The following is a 12,684-nucleotide window of genomic DNA, read 5'->3' on the forward strand; positions in this document are numbered from 1 at the left end:
CTGTTATGTATTGGCAGCATGAGGGACATGAGCAGTAATAGAAATGTCTGTATGTGTTTCTGCTGTTCTCCTGGGTGGGGAGGGGGAGAGGACCCTCGTTTTACTCTCCGTATTCCACTGAGAGGGCCAAGGCATTACGTCATGCATACCGCTGAAAGGCCCTTCATAATACCCCATGTACACCTCTGAGAGGGCCCTCCTAATCTTTTATAAAAGGCCCTTCATAATACCCAATGTACTTCTCTGAGAGGGCCCTCATTTTACTCTTCTGAGAGGGCCTTCATAATAACCAATGTACTTCTCTGAGGAGGCCTTCATATTACCTTCTGTACTCCACTGATGGGGACCCTTGTATTACCCTGCGTAATGTTCTGAGGGGGCCTTCATATTACCCCATGTACTTCTCTGAGGAGGCCTTCATATTACCTTCTGTACTCCACTGAGGGGACCCTTGTATATTACTCTGTGTAATGTTCTGAAGGAGCCTTCATAATACCCCAAGTACGTCTCTTGAGAGGGCCCACGTATTACTCTGTGAACTCTTCTGAGAGAGCCCTAATGTTACTCCATATACTGCACTGAGGGGGCCCTCCTATTACTTTGTGTACTGTTCTGATGGGACCCACATATTACTCTTCTGAGAGGGCCTTCATAATACCCCATGTACTTCTCTGAGAAGGCCCTAATATTACCTTCTGTACTCCACAGATGGGGACCCTTGTATTACCCTGCGTAATGTTCTGAGGGGGCCTTCATATTACCCCATGTACTTCTCTGAGGAGGCCCTAATATTACCTTCTGTACTCCACTGAGGAGGCCCTTGTATTACTATGTGTACTGTTCTGAGGGGGCCCTCATATTACTCTTCTGAGACGACCTTCCTAATACCCCATGTACTCTGCTGATGGGGTCCTCGTGTTACCTTCTGTACTTCACTGAGGGGGCCCTCGTATTACTCAGTGTACTGTTCTGAGGGGGCCCTCATATACTCTTCTGAGAGGGCCTTCATAAGACACCATGTACTTCTCTGAGGGGGCCCTCATATAACCTTTTGTGCTCCACTGAGGGGGCTCTAGTATTACTCTGTGTACTCCACTGAGGGGGCCCCCATATCTCCCCATGTACTCCTGTTAGAGGGCCCCAAATAACCCCATGTACTCCTGTCAGAGGGCCCCATGTCTCCCCATGTACTTCTACCAGAGGGCTCCATATAACTCCATGTACTCCTGTCAGAGGGCCCCATGTGTCCCCATGTATTCCTATCAGAGGGCCCCATATCTCCCCATGTACTCCTATCAGAGGGCCCCATATCTCTCCATGTACTCCTATCAGAGGGCCCCATATCTCTCCATGTACTCCTATCAGAGGGTCCCATATACTCCTATCAGAGGGCCCCACATCTCTCCATGTACCCCTATCAGAGGGCCCCATATCTCCCCAGGCATGTACTCCTATCAGAGGGCCCTCATATCCTCCTATCAGAGGACACATATATCCCCATGTACCCCTATCAGAGGTCACCATATATCCCCATGTACTCCTATCAGATGGACCCATATATCTCCCCATGTACTCCTATCAGAGGGTCCTCATATCCTCCTATCAGAGGACACATATATCCCCATGTACTCCTATCAGAGGGCCCCATATACTCCTATCAGAGGTCACCATATCTCCCCATGTACTCCTATCAGAGGGCCCCCATATCTCCCCATGTACTCCTATCAGAGGGCCCCCGTGTACTCCTATCAGAGGGCCCCATTTCATGCACACAGTGCAATGTCTCCTCAGGCCGGATTTTGGCTCGGAGTCTCTGTGCGGGACGAGGCGTCTCCCTGCTCACCCCGACCCAGCATGACTGAGGGAACTGTGAGGAATGGCGGCCAGCATGTGATTGGAATAGAATGTATGCGGACAGAGACACAGAGGGCCGGATAGGAGATGGAGGAGATAGAAGAGATTTGAGGACGATGGTGGGGTGGGGTGAGGTGCTCCGACAGCCGGGGAGGGGGCGGCCAGGGAGTGTCTGCTACAGAGACAACCCCAGGGAGTGACCGGACACCGGCAGAGATACAGCAGGGAGGAGACTGCAGACAACTACAGGGGAAGAAGGAAGAACACCGCACCGACACCGTACAGCTCTACTGCCCAGGTAGGTGCTATATGTCCCGTCCATGGAAGTATATGGATGGTGATAGGACGGGCCAGAGCTGGGGAAAGTTCTGTTCATGGGACCGTTGCTCCAAATTTCTATTTATATATCAATGTGTGTGTATGGGGCGATCGTACGATCCCAACACAGCACAGGGAATGACAATACATACCTGCTATCTAGGGAGGAGCAATTTCTAGAACTTATAGTATCTATCTCCTCTACTGCTATCTGTGATTGGTACCTACATATATTTACATACAGTACATATAGTATCTATCTCCTCTACTTGTATCTATGATTGGTACCTACATATATTTACATATAGTATCTTCCTAATTCTATCTATCTATAAGTGATACCTACATGTACAGTATAGTACATATAGATAGAAGTACAGGAGATACTATATGCACTATACTGTACTATATGTACCTATATGTAGGTACCAATCATAGAGAGAGAAAGCGAGATAAGAGAAGTAGAGAAGGTAAAGCAAAAGAAGATCTATTCTAGATACTATACTGTACATGTACTATATGTACCTCTATGTAGGTACCAATCATAGATAGACGTAGAGGAGCTAGATACTGTATGTACTATATGTATGTATATGAAGGTACCAATCATAGAAAGATACTATATGTACATGTACTATATGTAGGTACCAATCATAGATAGAAGCAGAGGAGCTAGATACTATATGTACTATACTATACCATATATGCAGACTTGTATAAAGTACTCGAAATTTCTACTTGAGTAAAAGTACAAGTGCTCGATCAAAAAGGGACTTGAGTAGAAGTGGAAGTGCTCGCAGAAAAAGTTACTTAAGTAGAAGTACTAAAGTATTCAACATTTTTTTTACTTAAGTATTGCAAGTAGTTTTTTCAAAAAATTTGCTACTTAAGTACTAAAAGTAAAAAGTACCAGTAGTTTTGAAAAAAAATTTCTACTCAAGTACTGAAAGTAGAAGAACAAGTACTGTGTTATGTACAGTGGGTACGGAAAGTATTCAGACCCCCTTAAATTTTTCACTCTTTGTTATATTGCAGCCATTTGCTAAAATCATTTAAGTTCATTCTTCTTCCTCATGAATGTACACATAGCTCCCCATACTGACAGAAAAACACAGAATTATTGACATTGTTGCAGATTTATTAAAAAAGAAAAAATGAAATATCACATGGTCCTAAGTATTCAGACCCTTTGCTGTGACACTCCTATATTTAACTCAGGTGCTTTCCATTTCTTCTGATCATCCTTGAGATGGTTCTACACCTTCATTTGAGTCCAGCTGTGTTTGATTATACTGATTGGACTTGATTACGAAAGCCACACACCTGTCTATATAAGACCTTCCAGATCACAATGCATGTCAGAGCAAATGAGAATCATGAGGTCAAAGGAACTGCCTGAAGAGCTCAGAGACAGAATTGTGGCAAGGCACAGATCTGGCCAAGGTTACAAAAAGATTTCTGCTGCACTTAAGGTTCCTAAGAGCACAGTGGCCTCCATAATCCTCAAATGGAAGACGTTTGGGACGACCAGAACCCTTCCTAGAGCTGGCCGTCCGGCCAAACTGAGCTATCGGGGGAGAAGAGCCTTGGTGAGAGAGGTAAAGAAGAACCCAAAGATCACAGTGGCTGAGCTCCAGAGATGCAGTCAGGAGATGGGAGAAAGTTGTAGAAAGTCAACCATCACTGCAGCCCTCCACCAGTCGGGGCTTTATGGCAGAGTGGCCCGACGGAAGCCTCTCCTCAGTGTAAGACACATGAAAGCCCGCATGGAGTTTGCTAAAAAACACCTGAAGGACTCCAAGATGGTGAGAAATAAGATTCTCTGGTCTGATGAGACCAAAATAGAACTTTTTGGCCTTAATTCTAAGCGGTATGTGTGGAGAAAACCAGGCACTGCTCATCACCTGTCCAATACAGTCCCAACAGTGAAGCATGGTGGTGGCAGCATCATGCTGTGGGGGTGTTTTTCAGCTGCAGGGACAGGACGACTGGTTGCAATCGAGGGAAAGATGAATGCGGCCAAGTACAGGGATATCCTGGACAAAAACCTTCTCCAGAGTGCTCTGGACCTCAGACTGGGCCGAAGGTTTACCTTCCAACAAGACAATGACCCTAAGCACACAGCTAAAATAACGAAGGAGTGGCTTCACAACAACTCCGTGACTGTTCTTGAATGGCCCAGCCAGAGCCCTGACTTAAACCCAATTGAGCATCTCTGGAGAGACCTAAAAATGTCTGTCCACCAACGTTTACCATCCAACCTGACAGAACTGGAGAGGATCTGCAAGGAGGAATGGCAGAGGATCCCCAAATCCAGGTGTGAAAGACTTGTTGCATCTTTCCCAAAAAGACTCCTGGCTGTATTAGATCAAAAGGGGGCTTCTACTAAATACTGAGCAAAGGGTCTGAATACTTAGGACCATGTGATATTTCAGTTTTTCTTTTTTAATAAATCTGCAACAAGGTCAACAATTCTGTGTTTTTCTGTCAGTATGGGGTGCTATGTGTACATTCATGAGGAAGAAGAATGAACTTAAATGATTTTAGCAAATGGCTGCAATATAACAAAGAGTGAAAAATTTAAGGGGGTCTGAATACTTTCCGTACCCACTGTAGTTATTAAAGAAAGAAGTCAAAAGTTTGAACATCATATTGGTTTTTATTATTTCAAATGATTTATTCAAATGATTAACCTGTGTTTGTTAGTAGTTTCTTGATGCACTTTAAGCGCTGTAGCACCATTTATTTGTTTGTTTCATATTTTCTTTTTATTGGAAAGATTTGGTATAGCAGCTTTTATTATACACAACCTTTATTTTCGTATGCGCTGATTTACAAATGACATTATACACATTTTTTTGAGCTTTATGTAACCTGCCATCTACTGTTCTGGCAGTGGTAATTTTTTTAAAAGTAACGAGTAACTTAACGCAGCACAAAAAAAAAATACTTGAGTAGAAGTATCGAAATCATCGAAAAAATGTAGTGAAGTAAAAGTAGAAGTAGGAGAAAAAAATTCTACTCTAGGAAAGTACAGATACCGCAATTCGGTACTTAAGTACAGTACTTAAGTAGTTCTACTTCGTTACTATACATCTCTGCATATATGTATGTATACAGTGGGTACGGAAAGTATTCAGACCCCCTTAAATTTTTCACTCTTTGTTATATTGCAGCCATTTGCTAAAATCATTTAAGTTCATTCTTCTTCCTCATGAATGAACACATAGCACCCCATACTGACAGAAAAACACAGAATTGTTGACATTGTTGCAGATTTACTAAAAAAGAAAAACTGAAATATCACATGGTCCTAAGTATTCAGACCCTTTGCTCAGTATTTAGTAGAAGCCCCCTTTTGATCTAATACAGCCAGGAGTCTTTTTGGGAAAGATGCAACAAGTCTTTCACACCTGGATTTGGGGATCCTCTGCCATTCCTCCTTGCAGATCCTCTCCAGTTCTGTCAGGTTGGATGGTAAACGTTGGTGGACAGCCATTTTTAGGTCTCTCCAGAGATGCTCAATTGGGTTTAAGTCAGGGCTCTGGCTGGGCCATTCAAGAACAGTCACAGAGTTGTTGTGAAGCCACTCCTTCGTTATTTTAGCTGTGTGCTTAGGGTCATTGTCTTGTTGGAAGGTAAACCTTCGGCCCAGTCTGAGGTCCAGAGCACTCTGGAGAAGTTTTTTGTCCAGGATATCCCTGTACTTGGCCGCATTCATCTTTCCCTCGATTGCAACCAGTCGTCCTGTCCCTGCAGCTGAAAAACACCCCCACAGCATGATGCTGCCACCACCATGCTTCACTGTTGGGACTGTATTGGACAGGTGATGAGCAGTGCCTGGTTTTCTCCACACATACTGCTTAGAATTAAGGCCAAAAAGTTCTATTTTGGTCTCATCAGACCAGAGAATCTTATTTCTCACCATCTTGGAGTCCTTCAGGTGTTTTTTTAGCAAACTCCATGCGGGCTTTCATGTGTCTTACACTGAGGAGAGGCTTCCGTCGGGCCACTCTGCCATAAAGCCCCGACTGGTGGAGGGCTGCAGTGATGGTTGACTTTCTACAACTTTCTCCCATCTCCTGACTGCATCTCTGGAGCTCAGCCACAGTGATCTTTGGGTTCTTCTTTACCTCTCTCACCAAGGCTCTTCTCCCCCGATAGCTCAGTTTGGCCGGACGGCCAGCTCTAGGAAGGGTTCTGGTCATCCCAAACGTCTTCCATTTGAGGATTATGGAGGCTACTGTGCTCTTAGGAACCTTAAGTGCAGCAGAAATCTTTTTGTAACCTTGGCCAGATCTGTGCCTTGCCACAATTCTGTCTCTGAGCTCTTCAGGCAGTTCCTTTGACCTCATGATTCTCATTTGCTCTGACATGCATTGTGATCTGGAAGGTCTTATATAGACAGGTGTGTGGCTTTCCTAATCAAGTCCAATCAGTATAATCAAACACAGCTGGACTCAAATGAAGGTGTAGAACCATCTCAAGGATAATCAGAAGAAATGGAAAGCACCTGAGTTAAATATATGAGTGTCACAGCAAAGGGTCTGAATACTTAGGACCATGTGATATTTCAGTTTTTATTTTTGAATAAATCTGCAACAATGTCAACAATTCTGTGTTTTTCTGTCAGTATGGGGTGCTATGTGTACATTCATGAGGAAGAAGAATGAACTTAAATGATTTTAGCAAATGGCAGCAATATAACAAAGAGTGAAAAATGTAAGGGGGTCTGAATACTTTCCGTACCCACTGTATATAGGTACCAATCATAGATAGAAGCAGAGGAGCTAGATACTATGTATGATTGGTACATATAGTACATGTATAGTATTATATAGTGTAGTACATATAGTATCCAGCTCCTCTACTTCTGTCTATCTATTTTTGGTACCCACATAGAGGTACAGTATAGTATAGTATAGTACATATAGTATCTAGATCTTCTTCTTTTGCTTTTCCTTCTCTACTTCTCTTATCTCTTTCTCACTCTTATCTATCTATTATTGGTATAGGAATGAGTATTTTGCATTCCATGTAGTTTTGTGGACACTTCTTATAGAAGGCAAGTATTGCAGTAACTACATCACAGGTTAGACAGACAAAAAGGAAACCCTACTTGCTACAAATCATCCAATTTTTAGAGACAACCCCACCACAGCCTTTAAGACCCCGTTCAGACAGGGGCGACGCTACTTGCCAGGGCGACCTCGGCGCGACTTGCACAGACTTCATATCATTGAAGTCAATGCAGGTCGCCTCCAGGTCGCCCTAAAGTAGTACAGGACCCTTTTTCTAAGTCGGAGCGACTTGTGTCGCTCCTATTAGAACGGTTCCTGTGCTAATCAATGGCAGGCGACCCACCGACCAAGTCGCCTGACAAGTCGCGCTAGTGTGAATGGGGACTTAGGCTCTATTCACACCTAGGTGTTTTTGAGTGTTTTTCAGCTCCAAAAACGCTTAAAAAAAAAACGTTCCAAAACGCCCAACAAGTAAAACCCCATTCATTTAAATGGCCCCTGTTCACATCTGAGCGTTTTGCAAAACGCCTGTAGCTGAAAAAAGTACATGAGCTTCTTTTTGGGCTGATTACCAACGTTTTTGATAGATGTCAATGCCTGCCTCCAAAAACGCCTGAAAAAATCGCTGTAAAAATCGGGTGAAAACGCTACGCTCAAGTGTGAATGCAGCCTTAAGGCTCTTTCACACGGGCGCTCCATGTGTCCGCAAATCATCCTATTTTTTTGCGGATGATTTGCGGACATAATGTAAGTCAATGGCATTGCGGATGTCAGCGGAATTCCATCCGCTGACATCCGATTTTCTTCCTTTCAGTTCTGTTCCGTTTTTTGGAACGGAACAGAACCCTATTTTTTACCCTAAATAAGGACAAGTGTGTTCCAGTGCATTTTTGATGCATTTTACCGCATTCCAGTACAGTCCAGTGCAAAAAAAATAGCAGCACGTTCTGTTTTTTTCTTCTGGAACTTGAAAGCACTGTAACTGACCATGCTGGTGTGAACTATGCCATTGAAAACCATATAACCTACTATCCATGCATTTTTGATACAGAAAAATTCTGGGTCTTGTATTTTCATGGTTGAATAGCTAATAAATATTACCATAGAATGGACAATGTTAGAAAATGCCATCCACAGTAAGGTTACACTGGCACTGTTGTTGAAACTCTTCTATTACACAGTAGAGTTGGATATATACGTAGGGAATTTTATCCGGTTTTTGAGGTACAAACCAAAATTTGAGCCATGGATGGCCCTGTTGGGACTTTTGCGCTTAACATTCTTCGATCTCAAAATCGAAGCAGCTAGGCTGCAAATTGTCCAATCAGATACAGCCTGTATGGCCCCTTTCACAGGGGCTTTCCGATCCGGTCTGCCTGTCAGTTTTTCAGGCGGACCTAACCGGGTGCTTCATTCAGCCCTATGGGGCAGCGGATCTGATCCGATCCTTTCCGTGAAATCCAGACAGATGGAAAGCCTATTTTCCATCCGCCTGGAGGATAGGATCGGATGAAAACAGACAGGCGGTCGGTTTTCATTCGATCTCCCATAGAGGAGAGCAGGGATCTGACAGGTTTGTCTCTGCAAAGTAAGTAGAGACTTAGGCTGGCCATACACTATACAATTTTCTTATTCCTTTTTCTTTAGATTTACCTTAAACTATGTAGTGCAAGGGCCTGCCTGACTGCATACAAATTGAAAGTGTTTAGGTTTGACCCTATATTACATGGTTTTGGTAAATCTAAAGGAAAGTTGAACAAGAAAATTGTATAGTGTATGGCCAGCCTTAAGGCCCGTACACACGATAAGAAAATCTGTAGAGAAAATTCGTCTGACGACGATTTGCCGATTTTCGGATTGTTAGTATGGTGCTATCGACAACCAACCATGACTTTTCGGCTGACAAAATCCTGATGTGCAGGCTATAAAATTTTTGTCTTCCGTAATACAACGTCCGATTTTCGTCCTCATTAGTACAGATTTAGACGGAAAAAAATCTTAAGAGCAAGACTAGGCATGCTCAGAGACGAAAGAACACATACAAAACAATCCAGCACATGACATCACTTCTGAAGTAGAATTCTGTCGTTCGGGAAAATTCGTATGAAAATAACCTCTTCACTTTCCACATCAGACTAGCATGCCACAAAAAACGGACGATAATCTGATTGTGTGTACGGGGCTTTAGCTGTCATCCGCCTGCTCAGCAGGGATCGGCGGATTGATCCCCACTGAGCAAAATGGAGCCTGTCGAGTGCACCGCTTGTGTGAAAGGGGCCTAAGTATTGTGTGAGCCACTGGAGCCGGCCATCAGAGTACAGCAGTCAGTAGAGGAGATTCCACCATCCACGCTGTTGAGCCTGCAGGGATGAATGTGAAAAATCTTAGTAGTTGGCCAGCTTTATGCCTCGTACACACGATCAGATTATCAGACAAATTTTTGCCCGTTTTTTTTGTTGCATGCTAGTCTCCTATGGAAAGTGAAGAGGTTACTTTCATATGAAAATTCTTGTACGACAGAATTCAACTTCAGAAGTGATTTCATGTGTTGAATTGTTTTGTATGAGATTCCTGTCTTTCAAATGACGTCTCCCCCCCCCGCCCATGCGTGGGATTGACGTCACCGCGACTTTGGCCTGCCACAGAGCCGGAGTCCGCAGACCCAAAAGGAAGACCAAGAGAAGATGGACACTGCCTCCAGCGATTACATTGCATCGCTGGAGGGCTTCGTTTTCAGGTACGTTTCATATAATGTGCTAGTATGCGATGCATACTAGCCCATTATGCCTTTACCTTGCAGGTACAAAAAAAAAAAAACTGTGGTTTACAAGGGTTCTAAAGGCATAAGGTTTTTTTTTTTTTACCTTAATGGATTTTGTAGCAGTTCAGCTCATTCTATGCAATGACGTGCTGATGGTGGCCTTGGCTATCCTAACTTCACAAAACCAGCACACACCTGTCCTAACCAGTCCTTACTAAAATGTTTTAGATTCACATATACTTTAAACCTGGCTTAGAATGTAGTGACCAGCTTTGCTTGTTTTTTTTAAATAGTACTGTTGTGAAAATGGATTTCTGCTCTAAATAAAGAGGGCCTCTGTGTCAGAGAGTACCCTGTGCTCACATGTAATAATACGTAGTCATAGGCCCCTTTCACATGGCTCCGTTCCATCGACTGAGCCGTTCTGCTCAGCGGGGGATCGATCCACCGATCCCCGCTGAGCAAGCGGTTGACAGCTCCGTCTCCGCTCTGTGTGAAGAGACGGAGCTGTCAGATCCCTGCTGTCCTCTATGGGGGAATCGGATGAGAACGGACCGCCTGTCCGTTCTCATCCGATCCCATCCGATCCGCTGGACGGATGGAAATTAGGGTTTCCATCCATCCGGATTTGACGGACAGGATCGGATGTCAGCGGGTGTCAGTGCACATGTCTCCGCTGCCATCATAGGGATGCATGGGGAATCCGATCAACATCTGAAAAACTGACAGGTGGATCTGATCAGACTGTATGTGTGAAAGGGGCCATATAGGCAGAATTTTTTAAGTTTCATGTATGGCACAATGATGGGTACTTTCAGTGTCTGCAAAGGTTGCCCCATTCAACCTGACCTGTTCTGCAATGTTGAAGATGCTTTGTAGCTCATCCAAGCCACTTATTCAGTGCTAATTAATGTCATAAATATACCCCAGCCTCCAACCCTGAACAGGGTGAGTGAATTTGACACCATGGGGATTATTTACAAAAGCTGGAGAGTGCAAAATCTGGTCCAACTCAACATAGAAACCAATCAGCTTCCAGGTTTTATTGTCTGAGGGTTAAATACATTAAGGTAAAAAACCTTCAGTGTGCATGCCCATGCCAGCTTCCCCCTCAGCACCCCCCCCCCAATACTTACCTAAGCCTTATCTCAATCCAGCGATGTGCACGGGACCCAAGGCTCTGCCGAGTCTTTGCCTCCTGATTGGCTGAGATGCAGCAGTATAGGCCATTAGCTCCTGCTGCTTTCAATCACAGCCAATGAGGCGGAAGTTGGGGGCAGGGCTGAGCCGCACTCTCTGTGTCTTATGGACGCAGAGAGCCGACTCAGGAGCAAGCATGCACAAGTGCCCCCTGAGCAAGTGGCTTGCTATGGGGGCACTCTGCAAGGGGGAGGGGCCCAGAGCAACGGCAGAGGACCTGAGAAGAGGAGGATTGGGGCTGCTCTGTGCAAAACCATTGCACAGAGCAGGTGAGTATAAGATGTTTGTTGTTTATTTTTTTATATAACATTTTTACCTTTTTAAACTTTTAGTTGAATAAGCTGAAATTAGAAGCTGATTGGCTACCATTCACAGCTGCACCAGATCATGAGTGCTCCAGTTTTAGTAAATCAACCACCATCTGTCTTTTACACGCGATCCCATTTTAACATCTCTGCCCTTTGGTTTGACAACAGTTCACACCTGTAGCCGTGTAATTTGAGAAACTTACACCTGTGCAGTCTTCTTTACACCAGCTATGGGATTATGTAACTAGAACAGGGTGGCTCCACAACTTTCACACCGCCCATCCTGTTCCTGGGCCATCAACATGTACACGTTTCATGGTAATTGGATTAAGGTGTGGATTTTAATGTTGGGGTATCTTCCTTGCACTCATTGGAACTGAAGAAGTGGCTTGGATAAACTGCAAAATGTCTTTAAAGCACAACTACTGTAAAACTAATACTTTCATTTTTTCAGTGGTGCTACACCTGCTTTTCAAGGGTTAACTGCTTCTTTGGATTTAGGGGACAGAAAAGCAATTTAACTTATAGGATCTTCTACTCCCTCCATGCTCTGGGGGTGGACTATTCCTTTTGTCAACCTTGCATTCAGTGCAGGGCTATGGACCGCAGAAGCAGGAGATTGGGTAGATAGAGAAACATAAAAACAAAAAAAAAATAATAAGATAAATGATAAAGTGTTCAATAAGAATGTAAATTGATTTGATGTTTTCTTTTTTTTTTTTTTTTTACTCTAATTGACAAGTTCAGGTCTGGGTTAAAAGTCCTCAGTTGGCACTCCCTATCCTACTCTAAGCTAACCTCTTTACCATCACCACCCCTGTGCCCACTTTTTGACAGCCACAGCCCCCCACCGCCACCTCCATAAAACACCACCTTGGTACTGTACTGCCCAGAAGGTGTTTACATACTTCAAAAAACAAACTTAATGGTGCTGCCCATGCCTGCATGTTAAATTTCCATAGACTTGAATGGGTCATACCTTTACCATTGGAGTAAAGCCCCCATTCAAGTTTATTAGAACTATGGGAGATTACTTTGCATGCATGGACAGCACCAATAAGATTTCTGAATGGAGGATGTAAATCCTGCGGGGGGTTGCCGCTGTCAGGGAAAGGTTAAGGGTTAAGGCTAAGTTCAGGGGTTCTAACTTGGAGTACATAAGAGTGTGAGCTGGGGACAGGATAAAACCTGAACGTGTCCTTTTATACAGTCTATTTGACTT

The 12,684-nt window shown here is 43.9% G+C and overlaps 1 protein-coding gene across 1 annotated transcript in view; it reads left to right on the forward strand.

Annotated features, from left to right (window-relative positions):
• Positions 1-2,020: 2,020 nt before the first annotated feature.
• CAPN1 (calpain 1) overlaps positions 2,021-12,684 on the forward strand; it is a 145,251-nt gene continuing 134,587 nt past the window's right edge. Inside the window, exon 1 of the mRNA XM_082271169.1 lies at positions 2,021-2,152. The gene's annotated coding sequence lies outside the window, so the exon portion shown is untranslated. The remainder of the gene's footprint in view (positions 2,153-12,684) is intronic.

This window comes from Pelophylax lessonae, assembly GCF_965119305.1.
Source record: "Pelophylax lessonae genome assembly, chromosome: 10".
NCBI lineage: Eukaryota > Metazoa > Chordata > Amphibia > Anura > Ranidae > Pelophylax > Pelophylax lessonae.